Below are 18,189 nucleotides of genomic sequence, written 5' to 3'. Positions count from 1 at the left end.
TCTTTATAAGTAAAATATTTATTAAAATGAATAACCAAGTGTTTTAATTGACATCAGAAGATCCAAACAATAAATCCTGAGAACATAGAAAAAAGATAAATAAAGATATGAGCAGAACTTAATACAACAGAAAACGTATAAAATTGAGGTGATTTAGTAAGTCCAAAGAATCTTCTTTGAAAAGATTGAAAAGACACACTTTGATTAAGGAAAACAAAAACATAAGTATAGAATATACAGAAAGAATCAGGACAATGTTATAGCAGAGAATATATGAAATGCCAGTAAATTTGAACATTTCTGTAAAGTGGACCATTTCCTAGCTCCTAAAGTTTACCAAACCTGACACAAGAGGAAATCATTTAAGGTCATCATGTCTGCCCTTGGCATTCTCGGAACGCCCTGGCCTCAGGATGCAGCCTCTGTAGTCCATGGTAACCTGTGGAGAGGGGGCGGGGCTGAGGTTGGTTGGAACTCTGCCCTCACTGAAGGAGTGGGTGTGGCCATCTCTGCTGTGACTGAACAAAGGGCAGGGGACCAGGGGGCCCAGGGCAGGGCCCTCAGAGCACGGCAGGTCCAGTGGGGTGTCACAAGCATTTAGGCCCAGGCCAAAGGGCGCCTTCTTTGTCTGCACAGCTGTCCAAACTCTCACCTTTCCACTCAGGCCGACCTCTTACTTGAAGTGTGTGTGGAACCTGTCCTCACAGTACACCTCGCTGCACAGCTAACCATAGGTCTGGGCATCGTAGCTTCCTGCCAGGTGACTGAAGTTCACAGGCAGATGTGTCCCAGGGACACATGCAAAGAGGCTCCTGCCCGGCCCACAGGCTGCCCACTGCCCCTGCCCCAGATCGGGGGCCACCAATCAGCCCTGTCGGAGTCCCCTTCCTCTAGAGGGAGTATTGGACCAACACTTGTAGAAAACGGTGTCCTCGTGGGCAACTCATTGGAGGGACACAAATAAATCTTTGCCGTCTTTCTGCGGAAGCTTACGAGCGTTCACACCTAAGCGTCTTACAAGGTCAGCTGTTTAGCTAAACATGAGCTCATGATCTAAATTTACACAATAATGAAGAAATCAGCTACGAGGGGAGACAATCAGTAAAGACTATCAATACCAGAATTAGATTCCCAAGGCCATCCATCAATTGTTGGAATAATCAGGTGCAAGGCAGAATATATACATAAAACTGGAACTGAAACAAGGAACAAGGATGTTTTCAAAGACTGGTAGGATCTCTAAAACATTTTTAAAGTACATGTCATTGATAAAGCTAAATACTCAAAGGTTGTGTAATAAAACAGATTAAGCATTGAGAAGAGTGAAATTATGCTGTTTTGAAAACTATGGCAGGTGAGATTTTCTGCCTAATTATATAAGAAGATTTCTCTAAAAAATACACATTATTTCAATGACTTATTGGCTGTGAAATAAGTTAAGGGTATTTCAAATGGCTTGTCTGCCAAGAAAGGTGAGATGTAGGGAATCACAGAAAGTCGTGGGGAAAATAGGTCAATATATACATTGCTATATGGTGAACTAAACCTTAGGCCAGCAACAATGGAGAGGACCTGACCCTTAGAAACTTACAAGTAAGCTGGAATCTTCAAAAGTTCAAATCTTTATAAGTAAAATATTTATTAAAATGAATAACCAAGTGTTTTAATTGACATCAGAAGATCAAAACAATAAACCCTGAGAACATAGAAAAAAGATAAATAAAGATGAGCAGAACTTAATACAACAGAAAACGTATAAAATTGAGGTGATTTAGTAAGTCCAAAGAATCTTCTTTGAAAAGATTGAAAAGACACACTTTGATTAAGGAAAACAAAAACATAAGTAAAGAATATACAGAAAGAATCAGGACAATGTTATAGCAGAGAATATATGAAATGCCAGTAAATTTGAACATTTCTGTAAAGTGGACCATTTCCTAGCTCCTAAAGTTTACCAAACCTGACACAAGAGGAAATCATTTAAGGTCATCATGTCTGCCCTTGGCATTCTCGGAACGCCCTGGCCTCAGGATGCAGCCTCTGTAGTCCATGGTAACCTGCGGAGAGGGGGCGGGGCTGAGGGTGGTTGGAACTCTGGCCTCACTGGAAGAGTGGGTGTGGCCATCTCTGCTGTGACTGAACAAAGGGCAGGGGAGCAGGGGGCCCAGGGCAGGGCCCTCAGAGCACGGCAGGTCCAGTGGGCTGTCACAAGCATTTAGGCCCAGGCCAAAGGGCGCCTTCTTTGTCGGCACAGCTGCCCAAACTCTCACCTTTCCACTCAGGCCGACCTCTTACTTGAAGTGTGTGTGGAACCTGTCCTCACAGTACACCTCGCTGCACAGCTAACCATAGGTCTGGGCATCGTAGCTTCCTGCCAGGTGACCGAAGTTCGCAGGCAGATGTGTCCCAGGGACACATGCAAAGAGGCTCCTGCCCGGGCCACAGCCTGCCCACTGCCCCTGCCCCAGATCGGGGGCCACCAATCAGCCCTGTCGAAGACCCCTTCCTCTAGAGGGAGTATTGGACCAACACTTGTAGAAAACGGTGTCCTCGTGGGCAACTCATTGGAGGGACACAAATAAATCTTTGCCGTCTTTCTGCAGAAGCTTACGAGCGTTCACACCTAAGCGTCTTACAAGGTCAGCTGTTTAGCTAAACATGAGCTCATGATCTAAATTTACACAATAATGAAGAAATCAGCTACGAGGGGAGACAATCAGTAAAGACTATCAATACCAGAATTAGATTCCCAAGGCCATCCATCAATTGTTGGAATAATCAGGTGCAAGGCAGAATATATACATAAAACTGGAACTGAAACAAGGAACAAGGATGTTTTCAAAGACTGGTAGGATCTCTAAAACATTTTTAAAGGACATGTCATTGATAAAGCTAAATACTCAAAGGTTGTGTAATACAACAGATTAAGCATTGAGAAGAGTGAAATTATGCTGTTTTGAAAACTATGGCAGGTGAGATTTTCTGCCTAATTATATAAGAAGATTTCTCTAAAAATACACATTATTTCAATGACTTATTGGCTGTGAAATAAGTTAAGGGTATTTCAAATGGCTTGTCTGCAAAGAAATGTGAGATGTAGGGAATCACAGAAAGTCGAGGGGAAAATAGGTCAATATATACATTGCTATATGGTGAACTAAACCTTAGGCCAGCAACAATGGAGAGGACCTGACCCTTAGAAACTTACAAGTAAGCTGGAATCTTCAAAAGTTCAAATCTTTATAAGTAAAATATTTATTAAAATGAATAACCAAGTGTTTTAATTGACATCAGAAGATCCAAACAATAAATCCTGAGAACATAGAAAAAAGATAAATAAAGATATGAGCAGAACTTAATACAACAGAAAACGTATAAAATTGAGGTGATTTAGTAAGTCCAAAGAATCTTCTTTGAAAAGATTGAAAAGACACACTTTGATTAAGGAAAACAAAAACATAAGTAAAGAATATACAGAAAGAATCAGGACAATGTTATAGCAGAGAATATATGAAATGCCAGTAAATTTGAACATTTCTGTAAAGTGGACCATTTCCTAGCTCCTAAAGTTTACCAAACCTGACACAAGAGGAAATCATTTAAGGTCATCATGTCTGCCCTTGGCATTCTCGGAAAGCCCTGGCCTCAGGATGCAGCCTCTGTAGTCCATGGTAACCTGCGGAGAGGGGGCGGGGCTGAGGGTGGTTGGAACTCTGGCCTCACTGAAGGAGTGGGTGTGGCCATCTCTGCTGTGACTGAACAAAGGGCAGGGGAGCAGGGTCCAGGGCAGGGCCCTCAGAGCACGGCAGGTCCAGTGGGGTGTCACAAGCATTTAGGCCCAGGCCAAAGGGTGCCTTCTTTGTCTGCACAGCTGCCCAAACTCTCACCTTTCCACACAGGCCGACCTCTTACTTGAAGTGTGTGTGGAACCTGGCCTCACAGTACACCTCGCTGCACAGCTAACCATAGGTCTGGGCATCGTAGCTTCCTGCCAGGTGACCGAAGTTCGCAGGCAGATGTGTCCCAGGGACACATGCAAAGAGGCTCCTGCCCGGGCCACAGGCTGCCCACTGCCCCTGCCCCAGATCGGGGGCCGCCAATCAGCCCTGTCGGAGTCCCCTGCCTCTAGAGGGAGTATTGGACCAACACTTGTAGAAAACGGTGTCCTCGTGGGCAACTCATTGGAGGGACACAAATAAATCTTTGCCGACTTTCTGCTGAAGCTTACGAGCGTTCACACCTAAGCGTCTTACAAGGTCAGCTGTATAGCTACACATGAGCTCATGATCTAAATTTACACAATAATGAAGAAATCAGCTACGAGGGGAGACAATCAGTAAAGACTATCAATACCAGAATTAGATTCCCAAGGCCATCCATCAATTGTTGGAATAATCAGGTGCAAGGCAGAATATATACATAAAACTGGACCTGAAACAAGGAACAAGGATGTTTTCAAAGACTGGTAGGATCTCTACATGTCATTGATAAAGCTAAATACTCAAAGGTTGTGTAATACAACAGATTAAGCATTGAGAAGAGTGAAATTATGCTGTTTTGAAAACTATGGAAGGTGAGATTTTCTGCCTAATTATATAAGAAGATTTCTCTAAAAATACACATTATTTCAATGACTTATTGGCTGGGAAATAAGTTAAGGGTATTTCAAATGGCTTGTCTGCAAAGAAAGGTGAGATGTAGGGAATCACAGAAAGTCGAGGGGAAAATAGGTCAATATATACATTGCTATATGGTGAACTAAACCTTAGGCCAGCAACAATGGAGAGGACCTGACCCTTCGAAACTTACAAGTAAGCTGGAATCTTCAAAAGTTCAAATCTTTATAAGTAAAATATTTATTAAAATGAATAACCAAGTGTTTTAATTGACGTCAGAAGATCAAAACAATAAACCCTGAGAACATAGAAAAAAGATAAATAAAGATATGAGCAGAACTTAATACAACAGAAAACGTATAAAATTCAGGTGATTTAGTAAGTCCAAAGAATCTTCTTTGAAAAGATTGAAAAGACACACTTTGATTAAGGAAAACAAAAACATAAGTAAAGAATATACAGAAAGAATCAGGACAATGTTATAGCAGAGAATATATGAAATGCCAGTAAATTTGAACATTTCTGTAAAGTGGACCATTTCCTAGCTCCTAAAGTTTACCAAACCTGACACAAGAGGAAATCATTTAAGGTCATCATGTCTGCCCTTGGCATTCTCGGAACGCCCTGGCCTCAGGATGCAGCCTCTGTAGTCCATGGTAACCTGCGGAGAGGGGGCGGGGCTGAGGGTGGTTGGAACTCTGGCCTCACTGGAGGAGTGGGTGTGGCCATCTCTGCTGTGACTGAACAAAGGGCAGGGGAGCAGGGGGCCCAGGGCAGGGCCCTCAGAGCACGGCTGGTCCAGTGGGGTGTCACAAGCATTTAGGCCCAGGCCAAAGGGCGCCTTCTTTGTCTGCACAGCTGCCCAAACTCTCACCTTTCCACTCAGGCCGACCTCTTACTTGAAGTGTGTGTGGAACCTGTCCTCACAGTACACCTCGCTGCACAGCTAACCATAGGTCTGGGCATCGTAGCTTCCTGCCAGGTGACCGAAGTTCGCAGGCAGATGTGTCCCAGGGACACATGCAAAGAGGCTCCTGCCCGGGCCACAGGCTGCCCACTGCCCCTGCCCCAGATCGGGTGCCTCCAATCAGCCCTTTCGGAGTCCCCTTCCTCTAGAGGGAGTATTGGACCAACACTTGTAGGAAACGGTGTCCTCGTGGGCAACTCATTGGAGGGACACAAATAAATCTTTGCTGACTTTCTGCTGAAGCTTACGAGCGTTCACACCTAAGCGTCTTACAAGGTCAGCTCTTTAGCTAAACATGAGCTCATGATCTAAATTTACACAATAATGAAGAACTCAGCTACGAGGGGAGACAATCAGTAAAGACTATCAATACCAGAATTAGATTCCCAAGGCCATCCATCAATTGTTGGAATAATCAGGTGCAAGGCAGAATATATACATAAAACTGGACCTGAAACAAGGAACAAGGATGTTTTCAAAGACTGGTAGGATCTCTACATGTCATTGATAAAGCTAAATACTCAAAGGTTGTGTAATACAACAGATTAAGCATTGAGAAGAGTGAAATTATGCTGTTTTGAAAACTATGGGAGGTGAGATTTTCTGCCTAATTATATAAGAAGATTTCTCTAAAAATACACATTATTTCAATGACTTATTGGCTGTGAAATAAGTTAAGGGTATTTCAAATGGCTTGTCTGCAAAGAAAGGTGAGATGTAGGGAATCACAGAAAGTCGAGGGGAAAATAGGTCAATATATACATTGCTATATGGTGAACTAAACCTTAGGCCAGCAACAATGGAGAGGACCTGACCCTTAGAAACTTACAAGTAAGCTGGAATCTTCAAAAGTTCAAATCTTTATAAGTAAAATATTTATTAAAATGAATAACCAAGTGTTTTAATTGACATCAGAAGATCAAAACAATAAACCCTGAGAACATAGAAAAAAGATAAATAAAGATATGAGCAGAACTTAATACAACAGAAAACGTATAAAATTGAGGTGATTTAGTAAGTCCAAAGAATCTTCTTTGAAAAGATTGAAAAGACACACTTTGATTAAGGAAAACAAAAACATAAGTAAAGAATATACAGAAAGAATCAGGACAATGTTATAGCAGAGAATATATGAAATGCCAGTAAATTTGAATATTTCTGTAAAGTGGACCATTTCCTAGCTCCTAAAGTTTACCAAACCTGACACAAGAGGAAATCATTTAAGGTCATCATGTCTGCCCTTGGCATTCTCGGAACGCACTGGCCTCAGGGTGCAGCCTCTGTAGTCCATGGTAACCTGCGGAGAGGGGGCGGGGCTGAGGGTGGTTGGAACTCTGCCCTCACTGAAGGAGTGGGTGTGGCCATCTCTGCTGTGACTGAACAAAGGGCAGGGGAGCAGGGGGCCCAGGGCAGGGCCCTCAGAGCACGGCAGGTCCAGTGGGCTGTCACAAGCATTTAGGCCCAGGCCAAAGGGCGCCTTCTTTGTCTGCACAGCTGCCCAAACTCTCACCTTTCCACTCAGGCCGACCTCTTACTTGAAGTGTGTGTGGAACCTGCCCTCACAGTACACCTTGCTGCACAGCTAACCATAGGTCTGGGCATCGTAGCTTCCTGCCAGGTGACCGAAGTTCGCAGGCAGATGTGTCCCAGGGACACATGCAAAGAGGCTCCAGAACGGGCCACAGGCTGCCCACTGCCCCTGTCCCAGATCGGGGGCCGCCAATCAGCCCTTTCGGAGTCCCCTTCCTCTAGAGGGAGTATTGGACCAACACTTGTAGAAAACAGTGTCCTCGTGGGCAACTCATTGGAGGGACACAAATAAATCTTTGCCGACTTTCTGCTGAAGCTTACGAGCGTTCACACCTAAGCGTCTTACAAGGTCAGCTGTTTAGCTAAACATGAGCTCATGATCTAAATTTACACAATAATGAAGAAATCAGCTACGAGGGGAGACAATCAGTAAAGACTATCAATACCAGAATTAGATTCCCAAGGCCATCCATCAATTGTTGGAATAATCAGGTGCAGGGCAGAAAATATACATAAAACTGGAACTGAAACAAGGAACAAGGATGTTTTCAAAGACTGGTAGGATCTCTAAAACATTTTTAAAGTACATGTCATTGATAAAGCTAAATACTCAAATTTGTGTAATACAACAGATTAAGCATTGAGAAGAGTGAAATTATGCTGTTTTGAAAACTATGGCAGATGAGATTTTCTGCCTAATTATATAAGAAGATTTCTCTAAAAAATACACATTATTTCAATGACTTATTGGCTGTGAAATAAGTTAGGGGTATTTCAAATGGCTTGTCTTCAAAGAAAGGTGATATGTAGGGAATCACAGAAAGTCGAGGGGAAAATAGGTCAATATATACATTGCTATATGATGAACTAAACGTTCGGCCAGCAACAATGGAGAGCACCTGACACTTAGAAACTTACAAGTAAGCTGGGATCTTCAAAAGTTCAAATCTTTATAGTAAAATATTTATTAAAATGAATAACCAAGTGTTTTAATTGACATCAGAAGATCAAAACAATAAACCCTGAGAACATAGAAAAAAGATAAATAAAGATATGAGCAGAACTTAATACAACAGAAATCGTATAATATTGAGGTGATTTAGTAAGTCAAAAGAATCTTCTTTGAAAAGATTGAAAAGACACACTTTGATTAAGGAAAACAAAAACATAAGGAGAGAATATACAGAAAGAATCAGGACAATGTAATATCAGAGAATATACGAAATGCCAGTAAATTTGAACATTTCTGTAAAGTGGACCATTTCCTAGCTCCTAAAGTTTACCAAACCTGACACAAGAGGAAATCATTTAAGGTCATCATGTCTGCCCTTGGCATTCTTGGAACGCCCTGGCCTCAGAATGCAGCCTCTGTAGTCCATGGTAACCTGCGGAGAGGGGGCGGGGCTGAGGGAGGTTGGAACACTGCCCTCACTGAGGGAGTGGGTGTGGCCATCTCTGCTGTGACTGAACAAAGGGCAGGGGAGCAGGGGGCCCAGGGCAGGGTCCACAGAGCCCGGCAGGTCCAGTGGGGAGTCACAAGCATTTAGGCGAAGGCCAAAGGGCGCCTTCTTTGTCTGCACAGCTGCCCAAACTCTCAACTTTCCACTCAGGCCGACCTCTTACTTGAAGTGTGTGTGGAACCTGTCCGCGCAGTGCACCTCGCTGCACAGCTAACCCTAGGTCTGGGCATCGTAGCTTCCTGTCAGGTGACCGAAAATCGCAGGCAGATGGGTCCCAGGGACACATGCAGAGAGGCTCCTGCCTGGGCCACAGGCTGCACACTGCCCCTGCCCCAGATCGGGGGCTGCCAATCAGCCCTGTCGGAGTCCCCTGCCTCTAGAGGGAGTATTGGACCAACACTTGTAGAAAACGGTGTCCTCGTGGGCAACTCATTGGAGGGACACAAATAAATCTTTGCCGACTTTCTGCGGAAGCTTACGAGCGTTCACACCTAAGCGTCTTTCAAGGTCAGCTGTTTAGCTAAACATGAGCTCATGATCTAAATTTACACAATAATGAAGAAATCAGCTACAAGCGGAGACAATCAGCAAAAACTATCAATACCAGAATTTGATTCCCAAGGCCATCCATCAATTGTTGGAATAATCAGGTGCAAGGCAGAAATTATACATAAAACTGGAACTGAAACAAGGAACAAGGATGTTTTCAAAGACTGGTAGGATCTCTAAAACATTTTTAAAGTACATGTCATTGATAAAGCTAAATACTCAAAGGTTGTGTAATACAACAGATTAAGCATTGAGAAGAGTGAAATTATGCTGTTTTGAAAACTATGGCAGGTGAGATTTTCTGCCTAATTATATAAGAAGATTTCTCTAAAAATACACATTATTTCAATGACTTATTGGCTGTGAAATAAGTTAAGGGTATTTCAAATGGCTTGTCTGCAAAGAAAGGTGAGATGTAGGGAATCACAGAAAGTCGAGGGGAAAATAGGTCAATATATACATTGCTATATGGTGAACTAAACCATAGGCCAGCAACAATGGAGAGGACCTGACCCTTCGAAACTTACAAGTAAGCTGGAATCTTCAAAAGTTCAAATCTTTATAAGTAAAATATTTATTAAAATGAATAACCAAGTGTTTTAATTGACGTCAGAAGATCAAAACAATAAACCCTGAGAACATAGAAAAAAGATAAATAAAGATATGAGCAGAACTTAATACAACAGAAAACGTATAAAATTCAGGTGATTTAGTAAGTCCAAAGAATCTTCTTTGAAAAGATTGAAAAGACACACTTTGATTAAGGAAAACAAAAACATAAGTAAAGAATATACAGAAAGAATCAGGACAATGTTATAGCAGAGAATATATGAAATGCCAGTAAATTTGAACATTTCTGTAAAGTGGACCATTTCCTAGCTCCTAAAGTTTACCAAACCTGACACAAGAGGAAATCATTTAAGGTCATCATGTCTGCCCTTGGCATTCTCGGAACGCCCTGGCCTCAGGATGCAGCCTCTGTAGTCCATGGTAACCTGCGGAGAGGGGGCGGGGCTGAGGGTGGTTGGAACTCTGGCCTCACTGGAGGAGTGGGTGTGGCCATCTCTGCTGTGACTGAACAAAGGGCAGGGGAGCAGGGGGCCCAGGGCAGGGCCCTCAGAGCACGGCAGGTCCAGTGGGGTGTCACAAGCATTTAGGCCCAGGCCAAAGGGCGCCTTCTTTGTCTGCACAGCTGCCCAAACTGTCACCTTTCCACTCAGGCCGACCTCTTACTTGAAGTGTGTGTGGAACCTGTCCTCACAGTACACCTCGCTGCACAGCTAACCATAGGTCTGGGCATCGTAGCTTCCTGCCAGGTGACCGACGTTCGCAGGCAGATGTGTCCCAGGGACACATGCAAAGAGGCTCCTGCCCGGGCCACAGGCTGCCCACTGCCCCTGCCCCAGATCGGGTGCCGCCAATCAGCCCTTTCGGAGTCCCCTTCCTCTAGAGGGAGTATTGGACCAACACTTGTAGAAAACGGTGTCCTCGTGGGCAACTCATTGGAGGGACACAAATAAATCTTTGCTGACTTTCTGCTGAAGCTTACGAGCGTTCACACCTAAGCGTCTTACAAGGTCAGCTCTTTAGCTAAACATGAGCTCATGATCTAAATTTACACAATAATGAAGAACTCAGCTACGAGGGGAGACAATCAGTAAAGACTATCAATACCAGAATTAGATTCCCAAGGCCATCCATCAATTGTTGGAATAATCAGGTGCAAGGCAGAATATATACATAAAACTGGACCTGAAACAAGGAACAAGGATGTTTTCAAAGACTGGTAGGATCTCTACATGTCATTGATAAAGCTAAATACTCAAAGGTTGTGTAATACAACAGATTAAGCATTGAGAAGAGTGAAATTATGCTGTTTTGAAAACTATGGGAGGTGAGATTTTCTGCCTAATTATATAAGAAGATTTCTCTAAAAATACACATTATTTCAATGACTTATTGGCTGTGAAATAAGTTAAGGGTATTTCAAATGGCTTGTCTGCAAAGAAAGGTGAGATGTAGGGAATCACAGAAAGTCGAGGGGAAAATAGGTCAATATATACATTGCTATATGGTGAACTAAACCTTAGGCCAGCAACAATGGAGAGGACCTGACCCTTAGAAACTTACAAGTAAGCTGGAATCTTCAAAAGTTCAAATCTTTATAAGTAAAATATTTATTAAAATGAATAACCAAGTGTTTTAATTGACATCAGAAGATCAAAACAATAAACCCTGAGAACATAGAAAAAAGATAAATAAAGATATGAGAAGAACTTAATACAACAGAAAACGTATAAAATTGAGGTGATTTAGTAAGTCCAAAGAATCTTCTTTGAAAAGATTGAAAAGACACACTTTGATTAAGGAAAACAAAAACATAAGTAAAGAATATACAGAAAGAATCAGGACAATGTTATAGCAGAGAATATATGAAATGCCAGTAAATTTGAATATTTCTGTAAAGTGGACCATTTCCTAGCTCCTAAAGTTTACCAAACCTGACACAAGAGGAAATCATTTAAGGTCATCATGTCTGCCCTTGGCATTCTCGGAACGCACTGGCCTCAGGGTGCAGCCTCTGTAGTCCATGGTAACCTGCGGAGAGGGGGCGGGGCTGAGGGTGGTTGGAACTCTGCCCTCACTGAAGGAGTGGGTGTGGCCATCTCTGCTGTGACTGAACAAAGGGCAGGGGAGCAGGGGGCCCAGGGCAGGGCCCTCAGAGCACGGCAGGTCCAGTGGGCTGTCACAAGCATTTAGGCCCAGGCCAAAGGGCGCCTTCTTTGTCTGCACAGCTGCCCAAACTCTCACCTTTCCACTCAGGCCGACCTCTTACTTGAAGTGTGTGTGGAACCTGCCCTCACAGTACACCTTGCTGCACAGCTAACCATAGGTCTGGGCATCGTAGCTTCCTGCCAGGTGACCGAAGTTCGCAGGCAGATGTGTCCCAGGGACACATGCAAAGAGGCTCCAGAACGGGCCACAGGCTGCCCACTGCCCCTGTCCCAGATCGGGGGCCGCCAATCAGCCCTTTCGGAGTCCCCTTCCTCTAGAGGGAGTATTGGACCAACACTTGTAGAAAACAGTGTCCTCGTGGGCAACTCATTGGAGGGACACAAATAAATCTTTGCCGACTTTCTGCTGAAGCTTACGAGCGTTCACACCTAAGCGTCTTACAAGGTCAGCTGTTTAGCTAAACATGAGCTCATGATCTAAATTTACACAATAATGAAGAAATCAGCTACGAGGGGAGACAATCAGTAAAGACTATCAATACCAGAATTAGATTCCCAAGGCCATCCATCAATTGTTGGAATAATCAGGTGCAGGGCAGAAAATATACATAAAACTGGAACTGAAACAAGGAACAAGGATGTTTTCAAAGACTGGTAGGATCTCTAAAACATTTTTAAAGTACATGTCATTGATAAAGCTAAATACTCAAATTTGTGTAATACAACAGATTAAGCATTGAGAAGAGTGAAATTATGCTGTTTTGAAAACTATGGCAGATGAGATTTTCTGCCTAATTATATAAGAAGATTTCTCTAAAAAATACACATTATTTCAATGACTTATTGGCTGTGAAATAAGTTAGGGGTATTTCAAATGGCTTGTCTTCAAAGAAAGGTGAGATGTAGGGAATCACAGAAAGTCGAGGGGAAAATAGGTCAATATATACATTGCTATATGATGAACTAAACGTTCGGCCAGCAACAATGGAGAGCACCTGACACTTAGAAACTTACAAGTAAGCTGGGATCTTCAAAAGTTCAAATCTTTATAGTAAAATATTTATTAAAATGAATAACCAAGTGTTTTAATTGACATCAGAAGATCAAAACAATAAACCCTGAGAACATAGAAAAAAGATAAATAAAGATATGAGCAGAACTTAATACAACAGAAATCGTATAATATTGAGGTGATTTAGTAAGTCAAAAGAATCTTCTTTGAAAAGATTGAAAAGACACACTTTGATTAAGGAAAACAAAAACATAAGGAGAGAATATACAGAAAGAATCAGGACAATGTAATATCAGAGAATATACGAAATGCCAGTAAATTTGAACATTTCTGTAAAGTGGACCATTTCCTAGCTCCTAAAGTTTACCAAACCTGACACAAGAGGAAATCATTTAAGGTCATCATGTCTGCCCTTGGCATTCTTGGAACGCCCTGGCCTCAGAATGCAGCCTCTGTAGTCCATGGTAACCTGCGGAGAGGGGGCGGGGCTGAGGGAGGTTGGAACACTGCCCTCACTGAGGGAGTGGGTGTGGCCATCTCTGCTGTGACTGAACAAAGGGCAGGGGAGCAGGGGGCCCAGGGCAGGGTCCACAGAGCCCGGCAGGTCCAGTGGGGAGTCACAAGCATTTAAGCGAAGGCCAAAGGGCGCCTTCTTTGTCTGCACAGCTGCCCAAACTCTCAACTTTCCACTCAGGCCGACCTCTTACTTGAAGTGTGTGTGGAACCTGTCCGCGCAGTGCACCTCGCTGCACAGCTAACCCTAGGTCTGGGCATCGTAGCTTCCTGTCAGGTGACCGAAAATCGCAGGCAGATGGGTCCCAGGGACACATGCAGAGAGGCTCCTGCCTGGGCCACAGGCTGCACACTGCCCCTGCCCCAGATCGGGGGCTGCCAATCAGCCCTGTCGGAGTCCCCTGCCTCTAGAGGGAGTATTGGACCAACACTTGTAGAAAACGGTGTCCTCGTGGGCAACTCATTGGAGGGACACAAATAAATCTTTGCCGACTTTCTGCGGAAGCTTACGAGCGTTCACACCTAAGCGTCTTTCAAGGTCAGCTGTTTAGCTAAACATGAGCTCATGATCTAAATTTACACAATAATGAAGAAATCAGCTACAAGCGGAGACAATCAGCAAAAACTATCAATACCAGAATTTGATTCCCAAGGCCATCCATCAATTGTTGGAATAATCAGGTGCAAGGCAGAAATTATACATAAAACTGGAACTGAAACAAGGAACAAGGATGTTTTCAAAGACTGGTAGGATCTCTAAAACATTTTTAAAGTACATGTCATTGATAAAGCTAAATACTCAAAGGTTGTGTAATACAACAGATTAAGCATTGAGAAGAGTGAAATTATGCTGTTTTGAAAACTATGGCAGGTGAGATTTTCTGCCTAATTATATAAGAAGATTTCTCTAAAAATACACATTATTTCAATGACTTATTGGCTGTGAAATAAGTTAAGGGTATTTCAAATGGCTTGTCTGCAAAGAAAGGTGAGATGTAGGGAATCACAGAAAGTCGAGGGGAAAATAGGTCAATATATACATTGCTATATGGTGAACTAAACCATAGGCCAGCAACAATGGAGAGGACCTGACCCTTCGAAACTTACAAGTAAGCTGGAATCTTCAAAAGTTCAAATCTTTATAAGTAAAATATTTATTAAAATGAATAACCAAGTGTTTTAATTGACGTCAGAAGATCAAAACAATAAACCCTGAGAACATAGAAAAAAGATAAATAAAGATATGAGCAGAACTTAATACAACAGAAAACGTATAAAATTCAGGTGATTTAGTAAGTCCAAAGAATCTTCTTTGAAAAGATTGAAAAGACACACTTTGATTAAGGAAAACAAAAACATAAGTAAAGAATATACAGAAAGAATCAGGACAATGTTATAGCAGAGAATATATGAAATGCCAGTAAATTTGAACATTTCTGTAAAGTGGACCATTTCCTAGCTCCTAAAGTTTACCAAACCTGACACAAGAGGAAATCATTTAAGGTCATCATGTCTGCCCTTGGCATTCTCGGAACGCCCTGGCCTCAGGATGCAGCCTCTGTAGTCCATGGTAACCTGCGGAGAGGGGGCGGGGCTGAGGGTGGTTGGAACTCTGGCCTCACTGGAGGAGTGGGTGTGGCCATCTCTGCTGTGACTGAACAAAGGGCAGGGGAGCAGGGGGCCCAGGGCAGGGCCCTCAGAGCACGGCAGGTCCAGTGGGGTGTCACAAGCATTTAGGCCCAGGCCAAAGGGCGCCTTCTTTGTCTGCACAGCTGCCCAAACTGTCACCTTTCCACTCAGGCCGACCTCTTACTTGAAGTGTGTGTGGAACCTGTCCTCACAGTACACCTCGCTGCACAGCTAACCATAGGTCTGGGCATCGTAGCTTCCTGCCAGGTGACCGACGTTCGCAGGCAGATGTGTCCCAGGGACACATGCAAAGAGGCTCCTGCCCGGGCCACAGGCTGCCCACTGCCCCTGCCCCAGATCGGGTGCCGCCAATCAGCCATTTCGGAGTCCCCTTCCTCTAGAGGGAGTATTGGACCAACACTTGTAGAAAACGGTGTCCTCGTGGGCAACTCATTGGAGGGACACAAATAAATATTTGCTGACTTTCTGCTGAAGCTTACGAGCGTTCACACCTAAGCGTCTTACAAGGTCAGCTCTTTAGCTAAACATGAGCTCATGATCTAAATTTACACAATAATGAAGAACTCAGCTACGAGGGGAGACAATCAGTAAAGACTATCAATACCAGAATTAGATTCCCAAGGCCATCCATCAATTGTTGGAATAATCAGGTGCAAGGCAGAATATATACATAAAACTGGAACTGAAACAAGGAACAAGGATGTTTTCAAAGACTGGTAGGATCTCTAAAACATTTTTAAAGTACATGTCATTGATAAAGCTAAATACTCAAAGGTTGTGTAATACAACAGATTAAGCATTGAGAAGAGTGAAATTATGCTGTTTTGAAAACTATGGCAGGTGAGATTTTCTGCCTAATTATATAAGGAGATTTCTCTAAAAATACACATTATTTCAATGACTTATTGGCTGTGAAATAAGTTAAGGGTATTTCAAATGGCTTGTCTGCAAAGAAAGGTGAGATGTAGGGAATCACAGAAAGTCGAGGGGAAAATAGGTCAATATATACATTGCTATATGGTGAACTAAACCTTAGGCCAGCAACAATGGAGAGGACCTGACCCTTAGAAACTTACAAGTAAGCTGGAATCTTCAAAAGTTCAAATCTTTATAAGTAAAATATTTATTAAAATGAATAACCAAGTGTTTTAATTGACATCAGAAGATCAAAACAATAAACCCTGAGAACATAGAAAAAAGATAAATAAAGATATGAGCAGAACTTAATACAACAGAAAACGTATAAAATTGAGGTGATTTAGTCAGTCCAAAGAATCTTCTTTAAAAAGATTGAAAAGACACACTTTGATTAAGGAAAACAAAAACATAAGTAAAGAATATACAGAAAGAATCAGGACAATGTTATAACAGAGAATATATGAAATGCCAGTAAATTTGAACATTTCTGTAAAGTGGACCATTTCCTAGCTCCTAAAGTTTACCAAACCTGACACAAGAGGAAATCATTTAAGGTCATCATGTCTGCCCTTGGCATTCTCGGAACGCCCTGGCCTCAGGATGCAGCCTCTGTAGTCCATGGTAACCTGCGGAGAGGGGGCGGGGCTGAGGGTGGTTGGAACTCTGCCCTCACTGAAGGAGTGGGTGTGGCCATCTCTGCTGTGACTGAACAAAGGGCAGGGGAGCAGGGGGCCCAGGGCAGGGCCCTCAGAGCACGGCAGGTCCAGTGGGGTGTCACAAGCATATAGGCCCAGGCCAAAGGGCGCCTTCTTTGTCTGCACAGCTGCCCAAACTCTCACCTTTCCACTCAGGCCGACCTCTTACTTGAAGTGTGTGTGGAACCTGTCCTCACAGTACACCTCGCTGCACAGCTAACCATAGGTCTGGGCATCGTAGCTTCCTGCTAGGTGACCGAAGTTCGCAGGCTGATGTGTCCCAGGGACACATGCAAAGAGGCTCCTGCCGAGGCCACAGGCTGCCCACTGCCCCTGCCCCAGATCGGGGGCCGCCAATCAGCCCTGTCGGAGTCCCCTTCCTCTAGAGGGAGTATTGGACCAACATTTGTAGAAAACGGTGTCCTCGTGGGCAACTCATTGGAGGGACACAAATAAATCTTTGCCGTCTTTCTGCGGAAGCTTACGAGCGTTCACACCTAAGCGTCTTACAAGGTCAGCTGTTTAGCTAAACATGAGCTCATGATCTAAATTTACACAATAATGAAGAAATCAGCTACGAGGGGAGACAATCAGTAAAGACTATCAATACCAGAATTAAATTCCCAAGGCCATCCATCAATTGTTGGAATAATCAGGTGCAAGGCAGAATATATACATAAAACTGGACTTGAAACAAGGAACAAGGATGTTTTCAAAGACTGGTAGGATCTATACATGTCATTGATAAAGCTAAATACTCAAAGGTTGTGTAATACAACAGATTAAGCATTGAGAAGAGTGAAATTATGCTGTTTTGAAAACTATGGCAGGTGAGATTTTCTGCCTAATTATATAAGAAGATTTCTCTAAAAATACACATTATTTCAATGACTTATTGGCTGTGAAATAAGTTAAGGGTATTTCAAATGGCATGTCTGCAAAGAAAGGTGAGATGTAGGGAATCACAGAAAGTCGAGGGGAAAATAGGTCAATATATACATTGCTATATGGTTAACTAAACCTTAGGCCAGCAACAATGGAGAGGACCTGACCCTTAGAAACTTACAAGTAAGCTGGAATCTTCAAAAGTTCAAATCTTTATAAGTAAAATATTTATTAAAATGAATAACCAAGTGTTTTAATTGACATCAGAAGATCAAAACAATAAACACTGAGAACATAGAAAAAAGATTAATAAAGATATGAGCAGAACTTAATACAACAGAAAACGTATAAAATTGAGGTGATTTAGTAAGTCCAAAGAATCTTCTTTGAAAAGATTGAAAAGACACACTTTGTTTAAGGAAAACAAAAACATAAGTATAGAATATACAGAAAGAATCAGGACAATGTTATAGCAGAGAATATATGAAATGCCAGTAAATTTGAACATTTCTGTAAAGTGGACCATTTCCTAGCTCCTAAAGTTTACCAAACCTGACACAAGAGGAAATCATTTAAGGTCATCATGTCTGCCCTTGGCATTCTCGGAACTCCCTGGCCTCAGGATGCAGCCTCTGTTGTCCATGGTAACCTGCGGAGAG

This window comes from Mesoplodon mirus, assembly GCF_964341445.2.
Source record: "Mesoplodon mirus genome assembly, chromosome: 1".
NCBI lineage: Eukaryota > Metazoa > Chordata > Mammalia > Artiodactyla > Ziphiidae > Mesoplodon > Mesoplodon mirus.
Note: the sequence above shows the minus strand (reverse complement) of the source record.